General features: G+C 43.1%; 1 pseudogene; it reads right to left on the reverse strand.

The window, feature by feature from the left end:
• Nucleotides 1-4,853: 4,853 nt before the first annotated feature.
• On the reverse strand, nucleotides 4,854-4,971 carry LOC126095842 (5S ribosomal RNA; annotated as a pseudogene).
• Nucleotides 4,972-18,721: the final 13,750 nt, after the last annotated feature.

Here is an 18,721-nt window from a genome sequence, read left to right on the forward strand (position 1 = left end):
AAGGAGTTGGTCTTTAGCAGAGAAGGAGGGTTGGAAGCCACTCTGGGTAAGGGGGAGGAGGTGGTGTTGATTAAGGTGCTGATGGATACGACGGGAGAACATTTTCAGAGATATTGCCGTTTTTATTTTCCTATACTACCGATAAAGGAGGAAATGTGCGTCTTAATATAGCTTAGAAATTTTACTCTCATTTACGTAAAAAGAATTGCATGATTTGTTAGCCAAATACAGCCGACAAATGCCCCTGCAGAGCGCTACAGTCGCTTGCCCATTTCGAAAACTCGCCTGTACTGTGTACTTCTCACCGCGAATTGCCAGTAGGGCGCGTTGCGGCTGCGTGTACAACGTTGACGCGAGGGTAAGTTACGTACAGCCGAATCGTTCCTGAGTGTTCAGTGACAGGGCAGAGATCGAGTCAGCACATTGCACGTTGAATACCAAGAGCCGTGCGACGACGGCTTTATGCATATCTAAGCCTGGGGCACATTCGCTTTTGCATGAAAATTGGCCATGAAAACGGCCTGTTTTCGATTGATTTAACACATGTAGGAGATGAAAAGCAGTCGCATGGCAATGACGGAGACTCCACGACCGCCGTTACCAGCTGCCTCAGCTCCCAGCTGGAGGTCTTCTAAGCTCAGGTATTGAAGGAGGTAATGCACTGTCACGAAAACCGCTTGGAAATGAACGGTGAATACACTGAAAACTAAAGCCGCCGATACAGTCTTCGCATGATGAATATATTTTTATGAAAGAACTGCCCTTACTTTTTGAATATGCCGCATAATAAAGTGCAGGTTGCATGGTGTGTACGTAAACGCAAAAAAAGAAAGATTTTGTCGTTGTTATCCTATGTTCCTCATTTTAACGTCCTGTAGAAATCTTTCGTGGTATAGTTTAGAAAATCCTCTTCTGTTCTGTTTAGCTCATCCTTTTCATATTGTCTTTTCACTCTCCTGTAGTCTCTTATCGTTTGCTTTCTCGCCTCTACATACTTTAAAAGTGACGCATTGGCACATTCATTTAACCGTAAATCGTATCGGCAACAGAAACTGTGGATGTGGCCGTGAGTCGTGCGCGGAGAGCCAAATGGGTAGGCGATCGCTCGGGATAATCGGGAAATACGGGTTCGAGTCCTGGCCCGGCACAAATTCTCATTGTCGTCATTCCATTCTACAGCTGATGGTAGCCACTACTCCCAATTGCGAATTCATCTGATGGAAATGGCTATGTTCAAGTACTTGCAGACCATTGGAAGCCATCGATGGACTTCATATTTCCAAACAACGATAGAGCTTTTATGGAAGACAATGCACCATGTCACCGGGCCACAATTGTTTGCTATTGGTCTGAAGACTATCCTGGACAACTCGAGCCAATGATTTGGCCATTCATCAAAAACGGTTCAAATGGTTCTGAACACTATGGGACTTAACATCTATGGTCATCAGTCCCCTAGAACTTAGAACTACTTAAACCTAACTAGCCTAAGGACATCACACAACACCCAGTCATCACGAGGCAGAGAAAATCCCTGACCCCGCCGGGAATCGAACCCGGGAAACCGGGCGTGGGAAGCGAGAACGCTACCGCACGACCACGAGCTGCGGACTGGCCACTCATCGAATATTTATAACACATAATCGACAGGTCAGTTCGTGCACAAAATCCTGCACCGGCAACACTTTCGCAGTTATAGGCGACTATAGGGGCGGCGTGGCCCAGTATTTCTGCATGGGACTTGCAGCGACTTTTTTAATCCGTGCCATGTTGAGTTGCTGCACTACGCCTCCAAAAGGGGGTCCCATATAACATTAGGAGGTATCCCATGACTTTTGTTACCTCAGTTTAATGTCCACTATTACGTGTTGTTCAGATAATGAGCTTCTAAAAATGGTTCAAATGGCTCTAAGCACTATGGGACTTAACATCGGAGGTCATCAGTCCCCTAGAACTTACAACTACTTAAACCTAAATAACCTAAGGACATCACACACATCCATGCCCGAGACAGGATTGGAACCTGCGATCGTAGCAGCTGCGCGGTTCCGGACCGAAGCGCCTAGAACCACTCGGTCACAACGGGCCGGCAATGAGCTTCTAGCAAGATACTGTTAACTATGTCAAGGAGAAATATGCTGTAAAGGAGAAAGTAAATCCAAGTCCATGAATTAACTATTTGTTAACAATTATTTAAATCTGTATTGCCTTTCTTTAGCTAAATTGTTTTGTGGTCTTCTTTCTTATACAAATGACGACTGTAAGCAGAAACACTGGAGCAGACTTCTGATAAATACACTCCTGGAAATTGAAATAAGAACACCGTGAATTCATTGTCCCAGGAAGGGGAAACTTTATTGACACATTCCTGGGGTCAGATACATCACATGATCACACTGACAGAACCACAGGCACATAGACACAGGCAACAGAGCATGCACAATGTCGGCACTAGTACAGTGTATATCCACCTTTTGCAGCAATGCAGGCTGCTATTCTCCCATGGAGACGATCGTAGAGATGCTGGATGTAGTCCTGTGGAACGGCGTGCCATGCCATTTCCACCTGGCGCCTCAGTTGGACCAGCGTTCGTGCTGGACGTGCAGACCGCGTGAGACGACGCTTCATCCAGTCCCAAACATGCTCAATGGGGGACAGATCCGGAGATCTTGCTGGCCAGGGTAGTTGACTTACACCTTCTAGAGCACGTTGGGTGGCACGGGATACATGCGGACGTGCATTGTCCTGTTGGAACAGCAAGTTCCCTTGCCGGTCTAGGAACGGTAGAACGATGGGTTCGATGACGGTTTGGATGTACCGTGCACTATTCAGTGTCCCCTCGACGATCACCAGTGGTGTACGGCCAGTGTAGGAGATCGCTCCCCACACCATGATGCCGGGTGTTGGCCCTGTGTGCCTCGGTCGTATGCAGTCCTGATTGTGGCGCTCACCTGCACGGCGCCAAACACGCATACGACCATCATTGGCACCAAGGCAGAAGCGACTCTCATCGCTGAAGACGACACGTCTCCATTCGTCCCTCTATTCACGCCTGTCGCGACACCACTGGAGGCGGGCTGCACGATGTTGGGGCGTGAGCGGAAGACGGCCTAACCGTGTGCGGGACCGTAGCCCAGCTTCATGGAGACGGTTGCGAATGGTCCTCGCCGATACCCCAGGAGCAACAGTGTCCCTAATTTGCTGGGAAGTGGCGGTGCGGTCCCCTACGGCACTGCGTAGGATCCTACGGTCTTGGCGTGCATCCGTGCGTCGCTGCGGTCCGGTCCCAGGTCGACGGGCACGTGCACCTTCCGCCGACCACTGGCGACAACATCGATGTACTGTGGAGACGTCACGCCCCTCGTGTTGAGCAATTCGGCGGTACGTCCACCCGGCCTCCCGCATGCCCACTGTACGCCCTCGCTCAAAGTCCGTCAACTGCACATACGGTTCACGTCCACGCTGTCGCAGCATGCTACCAGTGTTAAAGACTGCGATGGAGCTCCGTATGCCACGGCAAACTGGCTGACACTGACGGCGGCGGTGCACAAATGCTGCGCAGCTAGCGCCATTTGACGGCCAACACCGCGGTTCCTGGTGTGTCCGCTGTGCCGTGCGTGTCATCATTGCTTGTACAGCCCTCTCGCAGTGTCCGGAGCAAGTATGGTGGGTCTGACACACCGGTGTCAATGTGTTCTTTTTTCCATTTCCAGGAGTGTATTTGTTAACAATTATTTAAATCTGTATTGCCTATCTTTAGCTAAATTGTTTTATGGTCTTCTTTCTTATACAAATGTGGACGACTGTAAGCAGAAACACTGGAGCAGACTTCTGATAAATAAATAATTATGAAGGAAAAGTCCAAATGAGCACCATTGACTCGAAACTCGTCGTAACTAAACCAATGTTATGAAATTAATAGTCCGCAATCATTCTGACTGGTTTGTGGTGTATACATGCGACCAGGCTGTATCGAATGGAACGCAGGGAATATCTGCCGAATAGCAGCTAGCGTACTAGTCACGAGTCAGGCATCTGCCGCTGGCTGTTTCGCCGGTGCGTGTGTATGTGTGTGTGTGTGTGTGTGTGTGTGTGTGTGTGTGCGTGGAGAGAGAAGGAGGGAATGTACTTTATGGTTGTGGCAGAAGGGGAGAGAGAGGAGCTGTAGGGTGAGGCAGGGCGAGAACTAGGAGGGCAGAGAGGTGGAGAGAGACAGCAGCGTCAGCGTTTGTGTGTGTGTTGTGTGTGGCTGCAGACGAGAATGCGGAGAGAGGATCGATAGTGTGCCCGCGCTGCCGAGGGGCGCCAGCCCGCGGTGTCGACGTCGGTATCTGCATCGCCAGCGGGACCGATGCCGCAAATTCACTCACTCGTCGCTGCCCTACTAATCTTTATTGGCACACAAGAGCACCTTTCCAGTATTAATTTCCGACAGAATCTATACCACTTAATGTCTAGTAAATGAAAGCACCATGTTCATAAATCTTAAGAAGACCTCGGTATATCTCGATTTGCCCCCCACCCCCCCATTAAACTTGATTTTTTTAAATTTTTTTTCTCTATGTGTGAAGTGACTATAACTTACATTATGCTATACATCCACCATTGTTACGATCATTTCAAAAGGAGACTGTTTGGTGCCACGACGGCTTCGTTTGAGTGCGTATCACATCTACAAAAAGCTGAACTCCGCCCGAACCGGCCACGAAGGCCCAAGGGTACCGACCGGCTGCCGTGTCACCCTCAGCCCACAGGCGTCACTGGATGCGGATATCGAGGGGCGTGTGGTCAGCACACCGCTCTCTCGGCCGTATGTCAGCTACTTGTCTAACAAGGGCTGAGTCCACCCCGCTTGCCAACACCGCTCGGCAGACCAGATGGTCACCCATCCAAATGCTAGCCCAGCCCGACAGCGCTTAACTTCGGTGATCTGACTGGAACCGGTGTTACCACTGCGGCAAAGACGTTGGCGCATCCCATCTCTACACACACACAAAATATAATATACAAGGCTATTACAAATGATTGAAGCGATTTCATAAATTCACTGTAGCTCCATTCATTGACATATGGTCACGACACACTACAGATACGTAGAAAAACTCATAAAGTTTTGTTCGGCTGAAGCCGCACTTCAGGTTTCTGCCGCCAGAGCGCTCGAGAGCGCAGTGAGACAAAATGGCGACAGGAGCCGAGAAAGCGTATGTCGTGCTTGAAATGCACTCACATCAGTCAGTCATAACAGTGCAACGACACTTCAGCACAAAGTTCAACAAAGATCCACCAACTGCTAACTCCATTCGGCGATGGTATGCGTAGTTTAAAGCTTCTGGATGCCTCTGTAAGGGGAAATCAACGGGTCGGCCTGCAGTGAGCGAAGAAACGGTTGAACGCGTGCGGGCAGGTTTCACGCGTAGCCCGCGGAAGTCGACGAATAAAGCAACCAGGGAGCTAAACGTACCACAGCCGACGGTCGACAGGATGGTGCTCCACCGCACTTCCATCATGATGTTCGGCATTTCTTAAACAGGAGATTGGAAAACCGATGGATCGGTCGTGGTGGAGATCATGATCAGCAATTCATGTCATGGCCTCCACGCTCTCCCGACTTAACCCCATGCGATTTCTTTCTGTGGTGTTATGTGAAAGATCCCCCCCATGAACCATGGACCTTGCCGCTGGTGGGGAGGCTTGCGTGCCTCAGCGATACAGATGGCCGTACCGTAGGTGCAACCACAACGGAGGGGTATCTGTTGAGAGGCCAGACAAACATGTGGTTCCTGAAGAGGGGCAGCAGCCTTTTCAGTAGTTGCAGGGGCAACAGTCTGGATGATTGACTGATCTGGCCTTGTAACATTAACCAAAACGGCTTTGCTGTGCTGGTACTGCGAACGGCTGAAAGCAAGGGGAAACTACAGCCGTAATTTTTCCCGAGGACATGCAGCTCTACTGTATGATTAAATGATGATGGCGTCCTCTTGGGTAAAATATTCCGGAGGTAAAATAGTCCCCCATTCGGATCTCCGGGCGGGGACTACTCAGGAGGATGTCGTTATCAGGAGAAAGAAAACTGGCGTTCTACGGATCGGAGCGCGGAATGTCAGATCCCTTAATCGGGCAGGTAGGTTAGAAAATTTAAAAAGGGAAATGGACAGGTTAAAGTTAGATATAGTGGGAATTAGTGAAGTGCGGTGGCAGGAGGAACAAGACTTTTGGTCAGGTGATTACAGGGTTATAAATACAAAATCAAATAGGGGTAATGCAGGAGTAGGTTTAATAATGAATAAAAAAGTAGGAGTGCGGGTTAGCTACTACAAACAGCATAGTGAACGCATTATTGTGGCCAAGATAGACACAAAGCCCATGCCTACTACAGTAGTACAAGTTTATATGCCAACTACCTCTGCAGATGATGAAGAAATAGATGAAATGTATGACGAGATAAAAGAAATTATTCAGGTAGTGAAAGGAGACGAAAATTTAATAGTCATGGGTGACTGGAATTCGTCAGTAGGAAAAGGGAGAGAAGGAAACATAGTAGGTGAATATGGATTGGGGGGAAGGAATGAAAGAGGAAGCCGCCTTGTAGAATTTTGCACAGAGCATAACTTAATCATAGCCAACACTTGGTTCAAGAATCATAAAAGAAGGTTGTATACCTGGAAGAATCCTGGAGATACTAGTAGGTATCAGATAGATTATATAATGGTAAGACAGAGATTTAGGAACCAGGTTTTAAATTGTAAGACATTTCCTGGGGCAGATGTGGATTCTGACCACAATCTATTGGTTATGAACTGCAGATTGAAACTGAAGAAACTGCAAAAAGGTGGGAATTTAAGGAGATGGGACCTGGATAAACTGACTAAACCAGAGGTTGTACAGAGTTTCAGGGAGAGCATAAGGGAACAATTGACAGGAATGGGGGAAAGAAATACAGTAGAAGAAGAATGGGTAGCTCTGAGGGATGAAGTAGTGAAGGCAGCAGAGGATCAAGTAGGTAAAAAGACGAGGGCTAACAGAAATCCTTGGGTAACAGAAGAAATATTGAATTTAATTGATGAAAGGAGAAAATACAAAAATGCAGTAAATGAAGCAGGCAAAAAGGAATACAAACGTCTCAAAAATGATATCGACAGGAAGTGCAAAATGGCTAAGCAGGGATGGCTAGAGGACAAATGTAAGGATGTAGAGGCTTGTCTCACTAGGGGTAAGATAGATACTGCCTACAGGAAAATTAAAGAGACCTTTGGAGAGAAGAGAACCACTTGTATGAATATCAAGAGCTCAGATGGCAACCCAGTTCTAAGCAAAGAAGGGAAGGCAGAAAGGTGGAAGGAGTATATAGAGGGTTTATACAAGGGTGATGTACTTGAGGACAATATTATGGAAATGGAAGAGGATGTAGATGAAGATGAAATGGGAGATAAGATACTGCGTGAAGAGTTTGACAGAGCACTGAAAGACCTGAGTCGAAACAAGGCCCCGGGAGTAGACAACATTCCATTTGAACTACTGATGGCCTCGGGAGAGCCAGTCATGACAAAACTCTACCATCTGGTGAGCACGATGTATGAGACAGGCGAAATACCCTCAGACTTCAGGAAGAATATAATAATTCCAATCCCAAAGAAAGCAGGTGTTGACAGATGTGAAAATTACCGAACTATCAGTTTAATAAGTCACAGCTGCAAAATACTAACGCGAATTCTTTACAGACGAATGGAAAAACTGGTAGAAGCCGACCTCGGGGAAGATCAGTTTGGATTCCGCAGAAATGTTGGAACACGTGAGGCAATACTGACCTTACGACTTATCTTAGAAGAAAGATTAAGAAAAGGCAAACCTACGTTTCTTGCATTTGTAGACTTAGAGAAAGCTTTTGACAATGTTAACTGGAATACTCTCTTTCAAATTCTGAAGGTGGCAGGGGTAAAATACAGGGAGCGAAAGGCTATTTACAATTTGTACAGAAACCAGATGGCAGTTATAAGAGTCGAGGGGCATGAAAGGGAAGCAGTGGTTGGGAAAGGAGTAAGACAGGGTTGTAGCCTCTCCCCAATGTTATTCAATCTGTATATTGAGCAAGCAGTAAAGGAAACAAAAGAAAAATTCGGAGTAGGTATTAAAATTCATGGAGAAGAAGTAAAAACTTTGAGGTTCGCCGATGACATTGTAATTCTGTCAGAGACAGCAAAGGACTTGGAAGAGCAGTTGAACGGAATGGACAGTGTCTTGAAAGGAGGATATAAGATGAACATCAACAAAAGCAAAACGAAGATAATGGAATGTAGTCAAATTAAGTCGGGTGATGCTGAGGGAATTAGATTAGAAAATGAGACACTTAAAGTAGTAAAGGAGTTTTGCTATTTAGGGAGTAAAATAACCGATGATGGTCGAAGTAGAGAGGATATAAAATGTAGACTGGCAATGGCAAGGAAAGCGTTTCTCAAGAAGAGGAATTTGTTAACATCGAGTATAGATTTAAATGTCAGGAAGTCGTTTCTGAAAGTATTTGTATGGAGTGTAGCCATGTATGGAAGTGAAACATGGACGATAACTAGTTTGGACAAGAAGAGAATAGAAGCTTTCGAAATGTGGTGCTACAGAAGAATGCTGAAGATAAGGTGGGTAGATCACGTAACTAATGAGGAGGTATTGAATAGGATTGGGGAGAAGAGAAGTTTGTGGCACAACTTGACTAGAAGAAGGGATCGGTTGGTAGGACATGTTTTGAGGCATCAAGGGATCACAAATTTAGCATTGGAGGGCAGTGTGGAGGGTAAAAATCGTAGCGGGAGACCAAGAGATGAATACACTAAGCAGATTCAGAAGGATGTAGGTTGCAGTAGATACTGGGAGATGAAGAAGCTTGCACAGGACAGAGTAGCATGGAGAGCTGCATCAAACCAGTCTCAGGACTGAAGACCACAACAACAACAGCAATGTGAAAGATTCAGTGTTTAAACCTCCTCTACCAAGAAACGTGCCAGAACTGCGAGCTCCCATCAACGATGCTTTCGAACTCATTGATGGGGACATGCTGCGCCGAGTGTGGGAGAAACTTGATTATAGGCTTGATGTCTGCCGACCCCAATCACTAAAGGGGCACATATCGAACATTTGTGAATGCCTAAAAAAACGTTTTGAGTTTTTGTATGTGTGTGCAAAGCATTGTGAAAATATCTCAAATAATAAAGTTATTGTAGAGCTGTGAAATCGCTTCAATCATTTGTAATAACCCTGTATAGCAAACATTCAACTTTAGGGTATGATAAATCTAGAGACATTGGGCAGGGTGTCCCTGAAGTCTCTACTTTTCGTCCCTAGCATTTTCATGCCAACGTTAATATCCTTTGATAAGAGAAAGGATCAACTACAGAGTTTTGGTTTTGTCCGCCTTGACACAATTACAAGGGAATTTTAAATGATTTAAGCGACTTTATAAATTCACTACAGCTGCTTTAACTGACTTATTGTTGCAAAGCTCAGCGCTTATACATAAAAATTCAACAGTTGTGTGTTATTTCACCCGCACTTCAGACTTCTGCAACGAGAGAACAGCAGTGAGCAATTAGACAAGATGTCGACAGGCGCCGAGAAAGCGTATGCACAGACTTACTAAATGTTCCCACATTGATGCCGCAATTTGCAGGGCAACACTGTGCTTGCACATACTAGATTATGTCACATATTTGGTAAAACGTTGCACGCTCAGTGGCTTGACATATGGACATAACGTTAATGACATGTCTGTATCCTGTTAAAAACAAGTGTGGAAATGGGACGGCTAGTTAAGGTTACATTGGAGATTACAGTTATTGTAGTCCAAGATGGTTGAAGGAAAAGTAAGATAACATTGTGGAAAGGAAGACAGATAAAATTGTACCATACGAAGATAAATTAAAGACTGAAAAATAAGCGTAGAAGAGAGACGCAGACGATGTGTCAGGAAATACACTCCTAGAAATGGAAAAAAGAACACATTGACACCGGTGTGTCAGACCCACCATACTTGCTCCGGACACTGCGAGAGGACTGTACAAGCAATGATCACACGCACGGCACAGCGGACACACCAGGAACCGCGGTGTTGGCCGTCGAATGGCGCTAGCTGCGCAGCATTTGTGCACCGCCGCCGTCAGTGTCAGCCAGTTTGCCGTGGCATACAGAGCTCCATCGCAGTCTTTAACACTGGTAGCATGCCGCGACAGTGTGGACATGAACCGTATGTGCAGTTGACGGACTTTGAGCGAGGGCGTATAGTGGGCATGCGGGAGGCCGGGTGGACGTACCGCCGAATTGCTCAACACGTGGGGCGTGAGGTCTCCACAGTACATCGATGTTGTCGCCAGTGGTCGGCGGAAGGTGCACGTGCCCGTCGACCTGGGACCGGACCGCAGCGACGCACGGATGCACGCCAAGACCGTAGGATCCTACGCAGTGCCGTAGGGGACCGCACCGCCACTTCCCAGCAAATTAGGGACACTGTTGCTCCTGGGGTATCGGCGAGGACCATTCGCAACCGTCTCCATGAAGCTGGGCTACGGTCCCGCACACCGTTAGGCCGTCTTCCGCTCACGCCGCAACGTCGTGCAGCCCGCCTCCAGTGGTGTCGCGACAGGCGTGAATGGAGGGACGAATGGAGACGTGTCGTCTTCAGCGATGAGAGTCGCTTCTGCCTTGGTGCCAATGACGGTCGTATGCGTGTTTGGCGCCGTGCAGGTGAGCGCCACAATCAGGACTGCATACGACCGAGGCACACAGAGCCAACACCCGGCATCATGGTGTGGGGAGCGATCTCCTACACTGGCCGTACACCACTGGTGATCGTCGAGGGGACACTGAATAGTGCACGGTACATCCAAACCGTCATCGAACCCATCGTTCTACCATTCCTAGACCGGCAAGGGAACTTGCTGTTCCAACAGGACAATGCACGTCCGCATGTATCCCGTGCCACCCAACGTGCTCTAGAAGGTGTAAGTCAACTACCCTGGCCAGCAAGATCTCCGGATCTGTCCCCCATTGAGCATGTTTGGGACTGGATGAAGCGTCGTCTCACGCGGTCTGCACGTCCAGCACGAACGCTGGTCCAACTGAGGCGCCAGGTGGAAATGGTATGGCAAGCCGTTCCACAGGACTACATCCAGCATCTCTACGATCGTCTCCATGGGAAAATAGCAGCCTGCATTGCTGCGAAAGGTGGATATACACTGTACTAGTGCCGACATTGTGCATGCTCTGTTGCCTGTGTCTATGTGCCTGTGGTTCTGTCAGTGTGATCATGTGATGTATCTGACCCCAGGAATGTGTCAATAAAGTTTCCCCTTCCTGGGACAATGAATTCACGGTGTTCTTATTTCAATTTCCAGGAGTGTAATTAGTTGTCTACATCTACACCTACGTACAACTCTGGGAGCCACCGTTCGGCGAGTGGCAGAGAGCAGCCTATACCACTACTAGTCATTTCGTTTCCTGTTCCACTCGCAAATATTGCGAGGGAAAAACGACCATCTATGTGTCCGCTTACGGTCGTCCTTAAGCGAAATACACGTTGGCGGCAGTAGATCCGTTCTGCAATCAGCTTCAAATGCCTGGTTTCTAAATTTTATCAGTAGTGTTCGTCGAGAAGAACTTCGCCTTCCCTCCAAGGATTCCCCGAAGTGACATTGCGTGTTGTTCGAACATACCACTAACAAATCTAACAGTCCGCTTCTGAATTGCTTCGATGTCTTCCTTTAATTGGACCTGATACAGATCCCAAACACTAAAGCAGTACTCAAGAACAGGTCGCACTAGCGTCGTATATGCGGTCTTTTTTGCAGATGAGCCACACTTTCCTAAAACTCTCCCAATTAACCGAAGTCGACCATTCATCCTTCCTATTACAGTCATTACATGCTCGTACCGATGCATATCGCTTTGCGGGTTTACACCCAGATATTTAATCGACGTGACTGTCGAGCAGCACGCTACGCTACCAACGCTGTATTCTGACATTATGGGCTTGCTGTTCCCACTCATCTCCACCAACTTACATTTTCTTTCATTTAGAGCTTGCTGCCACACCAACTAGAAATTTTCGTGGCCGATTAGTTCATTCTGTTTTTCGGCCTTCAGTTTGGCCCATACTCTGTGAAAGTTTCGTCGGTATCATCTTGATGTCATTGGAATCTCCTTTTGTCCCTTTTCCGTGTTTGTGAATAATATTTGTGTTCTTAAGAACTCTGCCTCATGTGAAACACGATAGTTTTCCTTTCGTTTTCTATTTACCCAACCTATTTCAACAACTATATGTCATCTTCAGCGGCCATCGTTTTATTTCCGTAAAATATTAAACAAGACACTGTGCCGATTTTAACTGTAGATCTGAAAACCATTACATGTGTGTTTTCATGCTGTTATTGTTCACTTGCAAATATTTTAAATATTGAACAAGCCATCCTGCTTTTATATGTTTCATGGCTGGATTGTTTGTCCGGCAAAGTAGTTGGAAAAAGTTTGTTGTTCTGTTCAAAGAGAAATTTTTGTGTCTTTTCCCGAGTGTGGCAGTACAGTACGTAACGCACTGACGACTTTAATGTGATGTACATCACTGATATGGTTCTTTTTGAGATGTAATTACGTACAATGCTTTTCGCAAAATTTATACTTCACTTTTACTTTGTACCACAAGTCTTCGTACACGAAAACGAGATTTAGCAAGACTTCATCGTCTCATTCTTGGATGAACTTCATTTCCCTGTAGCTGCTCACTTCTTCATCGCGTCTTTTTTCACTACTATCGATCGGCTCAACTGCAGCAGCCGAGCTGTTTACTGCAGACGTGTGGTTACGCTTCGGCTGTGCTGTAATCTAGTCTGATGCACATTATGAAACCTTCAGTAGCAATGGGTATCAGTAATTTCATTTACTCTTAGAAATGTTAGCATAAAGTCATATTTTCTAACATTTATTATTTCATGCTTCACTGTTTCTATTTTACGTAATTATGACAATTTTGAAGCTTTAACATGAAAATCTGAAGATTTAATTTTTACTAAGTTTTATTAAGTATGTATTAGATTACATAAGATTTACTTTCACTCCAGTTGATCTGTAGTGAGGAGGCCCTCCAGGATGTGGAACATGTCAGAAAAACAATAATACATTACAAATATTTACAACTGAAACAAATAAGCTAATTACCTTCCGCAGGTCCCAAGTAGAATGACATTCATTTTTTTTAATGAACACTATATGAAAGAATCATTTTACAAACACTCATTCACTAAGATCGCTTTAATGGACTGAATTTTAAATCTAAAAAAATGTTTTATTTATTTATAAGGTAATAAACATGTAATAGAACTACTACAATACTTATTTACAATGAACACATTACTGCATTGAAATGGTGCAGAGGTATATATATATATATATATATATATATATATATATATATATATATATATATATATATACAAATCAGTTGTTTCTACTGAGAAATTCATCAATGTAGTAGACGGACTTGATCACCAGTAGCTTAAACTGAATTTCATTGGTTGTTAAGCTTTTTATGGCTGCTGGAAAATTATTGAGAATGTGTGTTCCTGAATAATGCATACCTTTTTGTACAAGAGTGACTTTAAACCCTTGTGAAGATTATTCTTATTATTATATGATTCAATGAATTGAGCTTTTGGTTTGAAAAAGTGATATATATTTAATGACAAATTTCATTAAGGAATAAATATATTGGGAAGCAGTAGTTAGTATCCATAGTTCCCTAAACAGGCTTCTGCAGAATGTTCTTGAGTTCACAACACATATCTTATTGCACGTTTTTGCGCCCATAAAACTTTAGCTTGGCTTGATGAATTACCCCAAAAAAGAATCCCATGTGACATTATGGGATGAAAGTTAGCATAGTATGCCAGCTTTTTCATTTTTATATCCCCTATGTCTGACAGAATTCGCATTGCAAATAGATATTTGTTAAGACACTTCAGCAGTTCTGTGGTGTGCTCCTCCCAGTTGAATTTATTGTCAAGCTGTTGTCCCAAGAATTTAACACTTTTCACTTCTTCTATCTGCTTGTCATTGTATGTTAGGCATATACTCGTGGGACACCCCTTACAAGTTCTGAACTGCATGTAGTGTGTTTTTTCAAAGTTTAGTGGCAAAGAATTGGCTAGGAACTAGTGATTAATGTCCACAAATATTTTATCAGCCCATATTTCTAAGACTACATGTGATTTTCTTTTTATTGCAATGTTTGTATCATCGCAATACAAAACAAACTTGGCATCTGATAATGCCACTGATGAAAGGTTATTGATATACACAAGAAAAAGTAAGGGCCCTAAGATGGAACCTTGTGTGACCCCACATGTAATTAGTTCCCAGCTGGATGATGGTTGATAGCTTAATACATGTCTCTTTCCTAATGACACCCTTTGTTCCTGCCAGAGATATAAGATTTGAACCATTTTGCAACATTTCCTGTTACACCATAATATTCTAATTTACTTAAAAGCCTATTGTGATTTCGCAGTCAAATGCCTTTGACAGATCACAAAATATACCAGTTGCGTGCAATTTTTTGTCTAATGAATTAAGTACATTTTCACTGTAAGTGTACATAGCCTTCTCAATATCAGAACCCTTTAGAAATCCGAACTGCGACTTTGACAGTTTGTTATTTGTGACAAGATAGTTATAAAGCCGACTGTGCATTACCTTTTCTAAAATTTTTGAGTGAAATTGGACGGAAATTTCATGCTATTTCTTTATCTCCCATCTTAAGCAGTAACTTAACTTCAGTATATTTCAACAATTCAGGAAATATTCCACTGATAAACGACTGGTTACACAGATAGCTTAATATGTTACTTAACTCATAATCACATTCTTTAACTATTTTTGTTGATATTTCATCATACCTACTAGATGTTTTTGATTTTAAAGATTTTATGATGGACATTACTTCTGCTGGGCTAGTAGGGGTTAAATTCATATTATGGAAGTTACTTGAAATATCTGGTCTGAAGTATTCCATAGCAGCATCTACAGAACCTGACAACCCCATCTTTTTAGTAACAGTTAGAAAAGGTTTGTTAAAAAGTTCTGCAACACTATACACATCTGTCACCAATGTATCATTTACTCTTAATGCTATTTGTCCCTCTTCATGTCTGGTTCTACCTGTCTCCTCCTTCACTATATCCCATATTGTCTTTATTTTGTTATCTGATATGATTATGTTTTCCTTGTAATATATTTGCTTTGATGTCGTATTACAGTCTTTAAGATTTTGCAGTATTCCTTGTAATGTGCTACAGCATCAACATCAGAACTGTTTCGGATTGACAGATAGAGTTTTATTTTTGTTTTACAAGATACCTCTATACCTTGAGTAATCCATAGCTTCTATGTAGACTTTGCTCTAACCTTGGTTAGTTTTGGGGGAAAAACAGTGTTCAAATAACGTATCATTTCATCGAAACAATGTCTTTGACAACTATGCAAATCACTTGAATCCCTTTGCCTCAAATGTACTATCTCCATACGGTAGCCATTTACAATAGAACATCCATTCACAATGGCTTATAAGCAACAGGTGATTCGTAATATTCCAGGTACATAGTAACTAGCACCACAAAGACAGGGTGATTAGGGGTGTGAGGCGACAACTCGAGATGGATGTGCCATGACACAAGATCACTGTAGGATGGACAATATTGAACCGTGAATGACCAGGCTACTGCAATTGGTAATATATGACATTATATCACTAGTATTATACATAAAAATTGGCATGCAATAACTTTGTTTTTGCGTTGTTATATTGGAAGGCGGCAGATGCAGTAATATTTGTTGGCACAGTCGCATGTATATGTACCATATCTTTTATAATAAGTTCGTATTTTTGTAAGAGTTATGTGAGATTTGTTGCTTTTCGTAATAAACATTCAGCGCGTGACATGCAAAGTGGCCGCCGGTACGATTCCATAACCCAAGCATTGCTTGATACGGCACGCATTGGTCATAAAATGCGCTATGATGTATGTATTAATGTTATGTATGGTTATCCCCTTTCAAAGTGAAAGGCAGATGTTGTTTTATCACCAGCGTGGGTATGTTGCGTGCAGGCGCGCTCGCTTGCTACATCAATTCAATTGTGTACCACAACAACAACAACAATGATCATTTAAACTGCAGGGGTCGTCATGAAACATTTTATTTGCCACTGGTTCTTTTGTAATATAAGCCATGCGAAATGATGACCAGGTGACATTAATGTACAAATAAAGCCTTTGCTTTGAATGCGGCCTTTGCACCATGTGCAGTGATTGTGTCGGATGATATTTAGTATGGTGCTGCGTATTGTTTATTTCTCGCATAACTTGCGGTTTGTTACCAAAGATTACATTAATAATATAAATAAAATGATGTAACTTTTTTATGTCTTTCATCCTATTTTACTTTATTTTTTCTGACAATGTGTGAATAACATATAATAAAAAAGAAAGTTTTAGATTTCAGTTGAATTTTCTTATGCTGGAAAATTAGAAAGAGCGATCTGTTTTACTTGGTAAAAACTTTCTAAAGACAAGATTGCATAAATATTTCTTTATTTACAAACAACCGGTTTCGACAGACTTTACTGTCTTGTTTAGGTCTTCAAAAATTTATGTTATAAATGTGTTCATCTTGAGTTGGACGTCACGCGAAGCTGTCATTATAGATAAAATGTAGCACATAATATAAAGGTTTGTTAAACACAAAGCATTTAAAATCAAGAAGCGCCTTGTGCACATGGCCATGTCAATATACGTACAGCTCACAGATTATTGTTACGTCATAAAAAACACAGTACACAATATAATACACAGTAGCATTTCTATTAACGTTAGCTGTACATGTTATGAACATTCAAGATCCACCTTAGACGGCATATAAGGTACAAGAGTGGTATACTGTATCTTTTACGTCGTAACAATCATCTGTGAGCGTTGCGTACGTGGACATAGCCATGTTCACAAGGCGCTTCTTGATTTTAAATATTTTATTTATGACAAACCTTTATATTACGTGCTACATTTTATCTACATAACATCTTGGTGTGAGGTACAACTCAAAATGAATACATTTTATAACAAATTTTTGAAGACCTGAAGACGACAGCAAAGTCTGTCGAAACCGATTGTTTGTAAATAAAGAAATATTTATGTGATATTGGTTTCAGAATGTTTCTACCATTTAGATTTTAGCATTGAATTCCTGCATGGAATTCAACAATTTTGATATTGCGTTATTTCAAGATATAAATCGATAATATTTTACCCAGTAACGACAATATAGTGTTGTATACGGGAAGGCACGCTAGTCGTCGCCTCCTGGCTTTGTGTGCTTAATTCAGATGCTTGGCTATTTTTTAAAAACACGTTAAGTTTTCTTATAATGTAAAACTGGTATTTCCTGTGTTATGAAAATGTCATCAAGAAATGACAGTGAGTGTAGCAGCACCATAGCAAACTATTAGGCAGCAATATGCTCATGTGCATATGCATGAGGGCGACACCTAACGAGGTGCCCTGTTAAGCACTAAATATTATATTTGTCAGCCTGATTGTGTCGTTTAGGGGAAACAGGAGACACATAGGCAACTAAGGCAACTAGTGTATTTGTTGCTCACAGCTTGGCTTCCTTGTATGAATCAGACGGCGCATTTTGGTACCATATGGTGTAGCTAGTTACGGTTACTAACAAGGTATCTTTGTAATAATATAAGCACTTGTATTATGGCATGCATACTGTATGTAAATATTTTTTCTATGATATGTACTTTGTAATTTTACGAGTGTGGTTTGAGAATGGGCGAGTCAGCCCGACACTGGTAACCACTGAAGCAACAGATTGTATATTGATGCAGCTGAGACTGATATAATAAAAATTTATGAAGTTTTCGTCAGTATTACACAGTCGCGGACCTATCAATCCGAAGCAGAATGCCTCGAATCAATAAGTGAAATGTAACCTTTGGACTTCTTCTTGTTAGCACTTGGCTCGAGGTTGATGTGTAATGGAGTCAAGTCATGTTTTGTGATGCTGTAGAAAGGAGAAAAGTTTAGTTGGCTCATGGGAGGGAATGAACGTTAAATATTGCCAACCTAAAAGTTGAAAATACGAAAGATATAAATGTAGACATTTTATTTCATTTCGTAGTCAGTGATTCATTCACAGATTCGATACCAGTATACATACTTTGCACAAACAACAGCTATGGCTATAGTCTTACTCCTGACAAGAAGACAACGAGACCAACTGCTGAGCAAAACGTTACACAGGGCGACAGTTATTGGCCTATATTAAATAAAATCATCGTAACTTCTGAACGGTTAGCGTTAGGACGTTCAAACTGCACGGTTATCCGCGGGCCATGTTGGGAATTCGTATGGGCTTAGCGAAAAAGCCCCCTTTCATTTGGATACGTTCGTCAAAAAGCAAAATTGTCGCATTTGGGGGACTGAGAATCCGCATTTCGCGATCGAGAAGTCTCTTCGCCCTCAACTGGTGCCTGTGTGGTGTGCAATGCCCAGTCACGGAATAATCGGTGCGATATTCCTTGATGGCACGGTGACTACCGAACGGGATGTGAAGGTTTTGAAAGATAATTTGATCCCCATTATTCAAAGTGACCCTGATTTCGATAAGATGTGGTTCATGGTTCCTG

The sequence above is a fragment of the Schistocerca cancellata genome, chromosome 8 (genome assembly GCF_023864275.1).
Source record: "Schistocerca cancellata isolate TAMUIC-IGC-003103 chromosome 8, iqSchCanc2.1, whole genome shotgun sequence".
NCBI lineage: Eukaryota > Metazoa > Arthropoda > Insecta > Orthoptera > Acrididae > Schistocerca > Schistocerca cancellata.